At 43.6% G+C, this 11,119-nt stretch overlaps 1 pseudogene; it reads left to right on the top strand.

Moving 5' to 3' along the window:
- LOC127027912 (U3 small nucleolar RNA-associated protein 15 homolog) lies at window positions 1-10,406 on the top strand (annotated as a pseudogene).
- The last annotated feature ends 713 nt before the right edge of the window (window positions 10,407-11,119 follow it).

Raw genomic sequence — 11,119 nt, forward strand, 5'->3', positions numbered from 1 at the left:
CTGAGGTGGCGCGAATCGGTTCGGCCTGTCTGGCCCTCCTAGAGAGCTGTCCATGTAGCTGGGCCCGCAGGCGGGAGCACGGCTCGGCGGCGGCCGCGGCTCCCTGAGGAGGCGCTGCGCAGGCCTTCGCCTCGCCAGGCGGCCCCCGCTCCTAGTCAGCGATGGCCAGTTACAAGCCTGTGGTGGTTCAGGCGTTCCTCAAGTTCGGGGAGAAGATCGCGCAGGACACGCTGTACTTGTGGGGCTACAAGGTAGGAGGGAGCCTTCCGGCGGGGGGGGGCGGGGGCTTGGGGCAGCTTGCCGGTGGGCCAGGGGCTGTGTGGGCCCGTGTCGCTCTGTCTGTCATTGGCTCGGGGTCTGCACACCGCTTCTACCAGTCTAGTGTGTTAACCGGGCCGCTCTTGTGGCTTTTGATTAGAAGCGGTTTTTTAATACTGCCCTGAAACTTATTAAACGGCTTCCTAGAAAACTAGGCTGACTTGTGCCCCAAATTGGCCTAATAGACATAGTTATTGTCCTAAAATATTTTTTTACTGCTTTCGTGGGAGTAATCAAAGTATTTTTAAACTTGCATGAGTGAATAAGGTTGTTTTTTCCTCAAATAAAATGCATAATTAATGGGTCAGTTGTAATGCATGAATTGGAAAAAAGTATAAGAGCAGAAGTAACCTGGCAGAAGAGAAACTTAATAGGATTCTATTTAAAAAATAATTTGGCTCTAAATGGGATTTTGAGCTCTCTGTAGGAAGAATAGATTTTTGTTTTGCTGCTTTCATTTTTCATGGCATACTTACGTGTATTTAATCATCTTTATTGCAATTGTTTTAGACACCTGTTCAGATAAAAGAATTTGGTGCAGTAAATAAAATTGACTTTTCCCCACTTCCTCCATATAACTATGCTGTCACAGCCTACTCGAGGGTAAGTAGCTTTTTTGAAGTTTTTATGTTGTTGTCCTTCGGCTGGCATCATATGAGTGAACTTAATGTCGTCTTGTTTTGCTAGATCCACATTTATGGTCATTGCTCTCAGGAACTAATCAAAATGTTTTCTCGCTTCAAAGATGCTGCTTATTGTGCCACGTACAGAGATGATGGCAATCTGCTTGTTGCTGGCAGTGAGGAAGGTAGCATTCGCCTCTGACATTAGTGGAAGAGCACCACTGAGACAATTTGATGGTCATACTAAGACAGTGTTATTTTGTTCTTTGTGTGTATAAGCTTGTTTGGTGTGCTTTGCATGTTAGTGAAAATCTGAAAAATATTAATCTATGTTGCTTGCAACTGTCTCATGTAGATCTTGCTGAAAAGTAGATTTTTATATTGAATTCAGAATTGGAGTGACAATATTTTTTTTTAATTCTAAATGTGAATTGAGAACATGGAAGAATAAAAAAAATTTCTAATTCAGGTAGATGTTTGTTAATATGTTGTGTAGACATAGTCTTGTGACTACATGGTGCTGATAAGCACATTTTATTTGATGCTGGGAGGAACAGAGTTCTAAAAAGTGGCAAAACAAAAACAGTGGAAAAAATATGCCAGGAAGAGCAGGAATCACTTGAAAAAAACCCAACCAACACCCCCCTCCCCAAAGAAACCCCCAGAAACCAAAACTCCCCAAAAAACCAAAACAAAGAAAGTGTATGCGTGGCGGCAGGGGAAGGAGTTAGAAGAGTTCTGATGTACCAGTGAGAAGACAATGGTAATGTTTAGATTAAACAGATTGCTGTGCTATGGAAGACCAATAAGTGTTTTATATAGCTAGAACAGCAACAACAACCCCCCCGTTCACTGGAAAGTACATCTTGCAGGCCTTGAGAGTGTTTGTATTTGAGATCTGTGGTTGTAGATACAGTATTATGTCCTAACCACTAGGTTAACTGTAATAAGATTTAGGGTATCTGTGTTTTCTGTCAAAAGTCATTCTCTGTTGGGATGTTACAATGATAATATGGATTTAAATAATGATTTTTTTAAAGGACAAGAAGTGTCCAACCCAGTCTTACTTAAAACTTACTATTATAAATTTGATCTAAAGGACAGTGATAGTATACAGACCTTTAAGTACCAAATGCAGAATTTACAGCTTTTGAATGAGCATCCAGTAGACCTGTAAAACCCTTAAGGCAGATCATATCATTGCTTAGGTAAGCATCTGTCAGCATGACCCTTTTCTGGCTGGAAATATAAAAACTGAAGTGTTTTTAACCTCTGAAGTGAAGCTTTGTAACTTCCAATAGTAAATACTTTGCACTTTTAAGTTAGAGCAAATGCTTTCCTTTAATAAGCTCTTCATTCAGACTAACTGTTCTGGAAACAAGTATATATTTTAACTTTGGATATTGTGGACTTTGGTTTCTATAACTGTTCATGTAGTGGGCATACTGACTGATAAATACCGAATATTTTCTGGTGGTGATGATTATTCATCAAATTTGTGGGATATTCCAAGTGCTACAGAAATTGTCTCATACAGTGAACATACTGACTATGTGAGATGCGGCTGTGCAAGTAAACTGAATGAGGATGTCTTTATAACAGGTTTGATTTTCTTTTTTATATATGCTTCTTTTGGATTGAACTGAAGAAAAATGCAGAAAGATAGTTTTTGATACAATAGGATCTTGTTTATTATATTTTAAACATGGAGGATCTGTCTTCCTGAAGGTCAAAGAAAGTGTACCCCCTGATGAACACGATTGGCAAACTGGTAACAACGGATGAGGAGAAGGCTGAGGTACTCAACAACTTTTTTGCCTCAGTCTTCACTGGCAATGTCTCTTCCCACACCTCTCGAGTGGATGGACCTCAAGGCAGGGACTGGGGGAGCAAAGTCCCTCCCACTGTAAGAGAAGATCAGGTTCGTGACCACCTGAGGAACGTGAACATACATAAGTCCATGGGACCTGACGAGATGCATCCCAGAGTCCTGAGGGAATTGGCTACTGTACTTGCCAGGCCACTCTCCATGATATTTGAAAAGTCATGGCAGTCAGGTGAAGTCCCCGGTGACTGGAAAAAGGGAAACATTGCACCCATTTATAAAAAGGGTAGAAAGGAGGACCCTGGGATCTACTGACCTGTCAGCCTTACCTCTGTGCCTGTGCAGATCATGGAACAGACCCTCCTAGAAGCTATGCTAAGGCACATGGACGACAGGGAGGGGATTCGAGACAGCCAGTGTCGCTTCACCAAGGGCAAGTCTTGCCTGACCAACCTAGTGGCCTTCTATGATGGAGTGACTACATCAGTGGACAAGGGAAGAGCTACGGATGTCATCTATCTGGACTTCTGTAAGGCCTTTGACACGGTCCCCCACAACATCCTTCTCTCTAAATTGGAGAGATATGGATTTGATGGATGGACTGTTCAGTGGATGAGGAATTGGTTGGATGGTCGCGTCCAGAGAGTAGTGGTCAACAGCTCAATGTCCGGATGGAGATCAGTGACGAGTGGTGTCCCTCAGGGGTCCGTATTGAGACCAGTCCTGTTTAATATCTTCATCAATGACATAGACGGTGGGATCGAGTGCACCCTCAGCAAGTTTGCAGACCACACCAAGCTGGGTCAGGGCAACCCCTGGTATCAATACAGGCTGGGGGATGAAGGGATTGAGAGCAGCCCTGTGGAGAAGGACGTGGGGGTACTGGTGGATGAAAAACTGGACATGAGCTGGCAATGTGCGCTCGCAGCCCAGAAAGCCAGCCATATCCTGGGCTGCATCAAAAGAAGCATGGCCAGCAGTTTGAGGGAGGTAATTCTGCCCCTCTACTCCACTCTGGTGAGACCCCACCTGGAGTACTGCGTCCAGCTCTGGAGTCCTCAGTACAAAAAAGACATGGACCTGTTGGAGCGGGTCCAGAGGAGGGCCACAAAAATGATCAGAGGGCTGGAACACCTCTCCTATGAGGAAAGGCTGAGAGAGTTGGGGTTGTTTAGCCTGGAGAAGAGAAGGCTCCGGGGAGACCTTATAGCAGCCTTCCAGTACCTAAAGGGGGCCTACAAGAAAGCTGGAGAGGGACTTTTTACAAGGGCATGTAGTGATAGGACAAGGGGTAATGGTTTTAAACTAAAAGAGGGTAGATTCAGACTAGATATAAGGAAGAAATTTTTTACGATGAGGGTGGTGAGACACTGGAACAGGTTGCTCAGAGAGGTGGTAGATTCCTCATCCCTGGAAACATTCAAGGTCAGGTTGGATGGGACTCTGAGCAACCTGATCTAGTGGAAGATGTCCCTGCTCATTGCAGGGATGTTGGACTAGATGACCTTTAAAGGTCCCTTCCAACCCAAACTATTCTATGATTCTATGATTCTTACTCAGTGCTTACTTTGTTTCCTTTTTGCTTGCTTTTTAAACTTAACACTGATGTTTGTAGCGAAGCTGTAAGCAAACTAATTTTTAACATCTTTTTGCTTTAGCCTATTAAAGTTAATGGGACTGTTATGACTTGCCTTTGAAAGTTTAAGAAAATCCTGTGAATGCATCCTTTAGCTGGGATTGACTGAAGTGTTTTATCAGGTTTCTGGAGGAGGACACTAGTTCCATTGTAGTCTGTACAGCCTAAAACTTGCAGACTCAAAAATGAAAGGTCTTGTGAGGAGTTATTTGAAACCCGTTGCTTTTCGTTTTCCTAGCAGTAGCTTTATATTAATCTGTGGTTAAACTATAGATTAAATTGCTATGAAAAAACTAGTATCCTTTACTTTAGGAGGCATAAGACACTAGGTTTCATCTGGTTGTCTGATATTACTGATACTGAAAGGGTCGAGCATTTATAGGTAAGAATCAGGGGAAAGGCCAACAAGGCAGATATCATGGTGGGAGTCTGTTATAGATCACCCAGCCAGGATGAAGAGGCAGATGAAATATTCTATAAGCAGCTGGGAGAAGTCTCACAATCACTAGCCCTTGTTCTCATGGGGGACTTTGACTTACCAGATGTCTGCTGGAAATACAATACAGCGGGGAGGAAACAGTCTAGGAGGTTCCTGGAGTGTGTGGAAGATAACTTCCTGACACAGCTGGTGAGGGAGCCAACTAGGGAAGGCGCCCCGCTGGACCCGCTGTTTGTGAACAGAGAAGGACTTGTGGGTGATGTGGTGGTTGGAGGCCGTCTTGGGCACAGCGATCATGAAATGATAAGAGTTTTGGATTCCAGGAGAAGTAAGGAGGGGTGTCAGCAGAACTGCTACCTTGGACTTCTGGAAGGCAGACTTTGGCCTGTTTAGGGGCCTGGTTGACAGAGTCCCTTGGGAGGCAGTCCTGAAGGGCAAAGGAGTCCAGGAAGGCTGGACATTCTTCAAGAAGGAAATCTTAAAGGCACAGGAGCAGGCCATCCCCATGTGCCAAAAGATGAGCTGGCAGGGAAGGAGACTGGCCTGGCTGAATAGAGAGCTTTGGCTGGAACTCAGGGAAAAAAAGAGAGTTTATGACCTTTGGAAGAAGGGGCAGGCAACTCAGGAGGACTACAAGGATGTCATGAGGTTATGCAGGGAGAAAATTAGAAGGGCCAAAGCCCAACTAGAACTTAATCTGGCTACTGCCGTAAAAGACAATAAAAAATGTTTCTATAAATACATTAGCAACAAAAGGAGGGCTAAGGAGAATCTCCATCCTTTATTGGATGCGGGGGGAAACAGAGTGACAAAGGATGAGGAAAAGGCTGAGGTACTTAATGCATTCTTTGCCTCAGTCTTTAATAGCAAGACCAGTTGTTCTCGGGGTACCTAGCCCCCTGAGCTGGAAGACAGGGATGAGGAGCAGAATGAAGCCCCCATAATCCAAGGGGAAATGGTTAGCGACCTGCTACACCACTTCTTAGACACACACAAGTCTATGGGGCCAGATGGGATCCACCCAAGGGTACTGAGGGAGCTGGCGGAAGTGCTCACCAAGCCACTTTCCATCATTGATCAGCAGTCCTGGCTAACCGGGGAGGTCCCAGTTGACTGGAGGTTAGCAAATGTGATGCCCATCTACAAGAAGGGCCAGAAGGAGGATCCGGGGAACTACAGGCCTGTCAGCCTGACCTTGGTGCTGGGGAAGGTTATGGAGCAGCTCATCTGGAGTGCCATCACATGGCATGTACAGGACACCCAGGTGATCAGGCCCAGTCAGCATGGGTTTATGAAAGGCAGGTCCTGCTTGACTAACCTGACCTCCTTCTATGACAAGGTGACCCGCTTAGTGGATGAGGGACAGTCTGTGGATGTTGTTTACCTGGACTTTAGTAAAGCCTTTGACACTGTTTCCCACAGCATTCTCCTGGAGAAGCTGGCTGCTCATGGCTTGGATGGGTGTACTCTTTGCTGGGTAAAAAACTGGCTGGATGGCCGGGCCCAAAGAGTTGTGGTGAATGGAGTTAAATCCAGTTGGTGGCCGGTCACAAGTGGTGTTCCCCAGGGCTCAGTATTGGGGCAGTTCTATTTCATATCTTTATCAATGATCTGGATGAGGGGATCGAGTGCACCCTCAGTAAGTTTGCAGACGACACCAAGTTGGGCAGGAGTGTTGACCTGCTTGAGGGTAGGAAGGCTCTACAGGGGGATCTGGACAGGCTGGATTGATGGGCTGAGGCCAATTGTATGAGGTTCAACAAGGCTAAGTGCCGGGTCCTGCACTTGGGTCACAACAACCCCATGCAACGCTATAGGCTTGGGGAAGGGTGGCTGGAAAACTGCCTGGTGGAAAAGGCCCTGGGGGTGTTGGTCGACAGTCAGCTGAATATGAGCCAGCAGTGTGCCCAGGTGGCCAAGAAGGCCAATGGCATCCTGGCTTGTATCAGAAATAGTGTGGCCAGCAGGACTAGGGAAGTGATTGTCCCCCTGTACTCGGCACTGGTGAGGCCGCACCTCGAATACTGTGTTCAGTTTTGGGCCCCTCACTACAAGAAAGACATTGAGGTGCTGGAGCGTGTCCAAAGAAGAGCAACGAAGCTGGTGAAGGGTCTAGAGAACAAGTCCCATGAGGAGCGGCTGAGGGAACTGGGGTTGTTTAGTCTGGAGAAAAGGAGGCTCAGGGGAGACCTTATTGCTCTTATCTCCAGCTACCTGAAAGGAGGTTGTAGCGAGGTGGGTGTTGGTCTCTTTTCCCAAGTAACAAGTGATAGGATGAGAGGAAATGGCCTCAAGTTGCACCAGGGGAGGTTTAGATTGGATATTAGGAACAATTTCTTCACCGAAAGGGTTGTCAAGCATTGGAACAGGCTGCCCAGGGAAGTGGTTGAGTCACCATCCCTGGATGTGGCTCTTAGGGACATGGTTTAGTGGTGGACTTGGCAGTGTTAGGTTTATGGTTGGACTCAATGCTCTTAAGGGTCTTTTCCAACCTAAATGATTCGATGATTCTATTTGTTGTTATAAATACATTTGATTAATGGAAGGGAAATAAAGTTAAGACTTAAATTACTTTTAAGGCCTGATGTTGCTGGGGTTAGAATTGGAAGCCTTATGCTGCCTGAAGGCTGTAAATTAACTAAGGTAAACCACTAGGTGTTCTAAGTGTATGGTTTAAAAGTGTTTCTGTTTGCCAGGAGCTCCTTTAGATTGTAGCATGTGGCTGTTTTAGTTCCTGAAAGAATTGAAATGATGAAACTGAAGCTATTCATAGTGTTTGCAGGTTCCTATGATCGCACTGTGAAAGTATTTGATGCACGAAGAAAAAGTAGTGTCATAACAATAGAACATGGCCAGCCTGTGGAGAGTGTGCTTCTCTTCCCTTCTGGTGGGCTTCTAGTATCTGCAGGTACTTCAATAAAATAAAATTTCTTTTCTGTTGGCCCTAATTTGAGAAATATTTCAGCTGCTTCTTTTCTTGCATGATGTTTTCATTTTGCAATGAAGTGGTAAGTGATGTAGCAGCTGGATTTCTCAGAGATATTCCTTGGGAATCTGTGTTGATCTGGAGGGTGAAGGTAGGGATCTTTTTGTCTCTAATTTGCTGTTCTTGTTGTTGGTCAAAAAAAAAAAAAAAGATATTTTTAATGACAAGATACAGACTTTAATTGGCCCAGTGCTAAAGTGAAGGAATGAACATCCTTAAGTGTTTTGAAAAGATGGGACTGTATCTTTCTCTTAATGATGATGCTTAGCAAGGTTTTTAAGTATCTTCTTGCCATTGCATCAGAAGTCCTGTGACCCAGTGGTATCTACATATCTTTTTTTTTTTGTAAGGAGTATGTTGAATCATTCAGCTGTGCCTGCAGAATAACCTAAAAAAGAGCAGGTTTGTAATGCATCTTGTCCCAGGAGATAGTCATAATGGATGGGGCCGGTGAGTAGGTACAGAAAACTGTTACAAAGGAGGCACTGTGTTGCTCTGCGTGAAAACTTCTCCAGAGGAACATAAATGTGTGTGTATGTATGTCAAACTGTTTTGTGTGCTTCCTTCTCATAGGAGGTCAATATGTCAAAGTTTGGGATGTACGAAAAGGTGGACAATTACTAGTTTCACTTAAAAATCACCATTAAACTGTAACTTGTTTATGCCTGAACAGCTCTGGACAAAGGTTATTGTTGGGATCCCTGGACAGGTGTCGTGGTTTAACCCCAGCCGGCAACTAAGCACCACACAGCTGCTCGCTCACTCCCCTCACAGTGGGATGGGGGAGAGAATCGGAAAGGTAAAAGTGAGAGAACTCATGGATTGAGATAAAAACAGTTTAATAATTGAAATAAAAGAATAATAATAATAATTGTAATGAAAAGGAAAATAACAAAGAGAGATAAATAAAACCCAAGAAAGACAAGTGATGCAAATGAAAAGAATTGCTCACCACCAACCTGATGCCGAGCCAGTCCCTGAGCAGCGGCCTCCCCACCAACCTCCCCCCTAGTTTTATTGCTGAGCATGACGTCATATGGTATGGAATATCCCTTTGGTCAGTTGGGGTCAGCTGTCCCGGCTGTGTCCCCTCCCAACTTCTTGGGCACCCCCAGCCTACTCGCTGGTGGGGTGGTGTGAGAAGCAGAAAAGGCCTTGGCTCTGTGTAAGCACTGCTCAGCAATAACGAAAACATCCCTGTGTTATCAACACTGTTTCCAGCACAAATCCAAAACATAGCCCCATACAAGCTACTATGAAGAAATTTAACTCTATCCCAGCCAAAACCAGCACAATTCTTGAGGATTTCTTTTTTCCTTTGAAGGTAATTATACATCAGTGTGAAGCTGTGCACATTTTTTGCACTTTTAACTGTTAGAGATATAACTTATTTGAAAACATGTCTTGGGGCCAAGGTACATACTGCAATATACATTTACCTTTCCCTCTTATTAGCCTGAGTAAGGGTTGCATGTGCCATTTGGGAATGCATGTGGGGAACTTCTGAATAAGCATTCATTTTTCTGAATCTCTAAACTGACCCTTGCAGTCTCAGTAAAGTATCTATTCTTACTTTACTTTAATACTGTTTAAATAGCTGAAACCCATATTAGTATTCACCTTTAAAAGAGCCCATTTTTTGTGTATCTGTGCTGTTGCTTTTTGTGCCCAAGGTGTGCAGGTGAAATATGTCCTCCTTGCAGGGGTGCTTTTTTGTTTGTTTTGTTTTGTTTTTTTGTTTGTTTTTTGTCTCCTCCAGTTGCTGAGTAGAGTTACAATCTGTTGTCTCTGAGACATTAGAAATATGAAGTGGTCTGAAATGACAATGGTCTGTTCTGTTCTCTTCTTCCCTCCCTCCTATACTTCCTAGGTTTCCTCAAGCTTTATGATTACAAAGCATAAGCTGAAGGATCTCACTAACTGTGTAGTTATTTGTCATTCAGTGCTCACAACACTAAAGTTCATACTTGTTGTAAGATAATGTTTTGTTTTCACATTTATTAAATATTTCTCACCTTCAATCAAATCATTAAAGGGCAGCCGGATACAAGAATATCCATGGATTTACTTCCAGAAATTGTCAATAGATCTTCCACTTAAAATTTTAGAACAAATTCCTAATAAGTACTGCTGAAGTCAGATAGTCACTACATCTGCCTTCAATTTCTTTTTCTGTCCTTGCCCTGTTTTCATCTTTTTTGGATAAGGGTAATCCTTTCACATCTTTTGTGTATCTTTTATTAGAACCTTTCTGTTGTTACAGGAGAGGTAATGATTAAGAAGCTCACTGGTAGTCTGAAGAAATCTTTGTTTAAATATTCAGTTTACTTAAATGATTTAACAGAAGTTGAGAACAATGAAATTCCTGTAAAGTATCTACAATAAGTCATTAGTAACAAGGTTTTAATCATTGCTCTTCTGTATAGGCTTCTTTTTCTGTATCTTCTGTGAAGATTTACAGTACAACTTTCTACAAAGTAGTCCACAGCTTTAACTATGCAACATCCATCCTCAGTCTTGTGTTGTCAGTAAGTACATTAGAAATCTTTCTAGGCAAGGTAATTACTGATACCTTTTAAGTCACTGAAGTAATTAATTTTTGCTTTCATTGCTATTAGGTGTTTTAGAAGAATGTTGTACATGCAAAATAGGATCACTGAATATATTCCTCCTGAGTAAAAATTGCATTAAGAGGTTTTAAACATAATACATTCAGATACCAGATGTTACCTGATTAGATCTGTACAAAACTGTGTGTTTATCATGTAAAGTATGTAGTTTAGAAGGGAAGTCTGTGGTGGGTTGACCTTGGCTGGATGCCAGGTGTCCACCAAGCCGCTCTATCACTCCCCTTCCTCAACAGGACAGGGGAGAGAAAATATAACAAAAGGCTCATGGGTCGAGATAAGGACAGGGAGATCACTCGGCAATTACTGTCATGGGCAAAACCGACTTGATTTGAGGAAATTAATTTAATTTATTACCAATCAAATCAGAGTTAGGATAATGAGAATTAAAAAAAAAAAAAAAATCTTAAAACATCTTCCCCCCACCCTTCCCTTCTTCCCGGGCTCAACTTCACTCCAGACTCTTCTACCTCCTCCCCCTGAGCGGCACAGGGGGACGGGGAATGGGGGTTGCAGTCAGTTCATTGCATGTTGTCTTTGCCACTCCTTCCTCCTCACGCTCTTCCCCTGCTCCAGCGTGGGGTCCCTCCCATGGGAGACAGTCCTCCATGAACTTCTCCAACGTGAGTCCTTCCCACGGGCTGCAGTTCTTCACGAACTGCTCC

Source organism: Gymnogyps californianus, unplaced genomic scaffold (genome assembly GCF_018139145.2).
Source record: "Gymnogyps californianus isolate 813 unplaced genomic scaffold, ASM1813914v2 HiC_scaffold_105, whole genome shotgun sequence".
NCBI classification, from domain to species: Eukaryota; Metazoa; Chordata; class Aves; order Accipitriformes; family Cathartidae; genus Gymnogyps; species Gymnogyps californianus.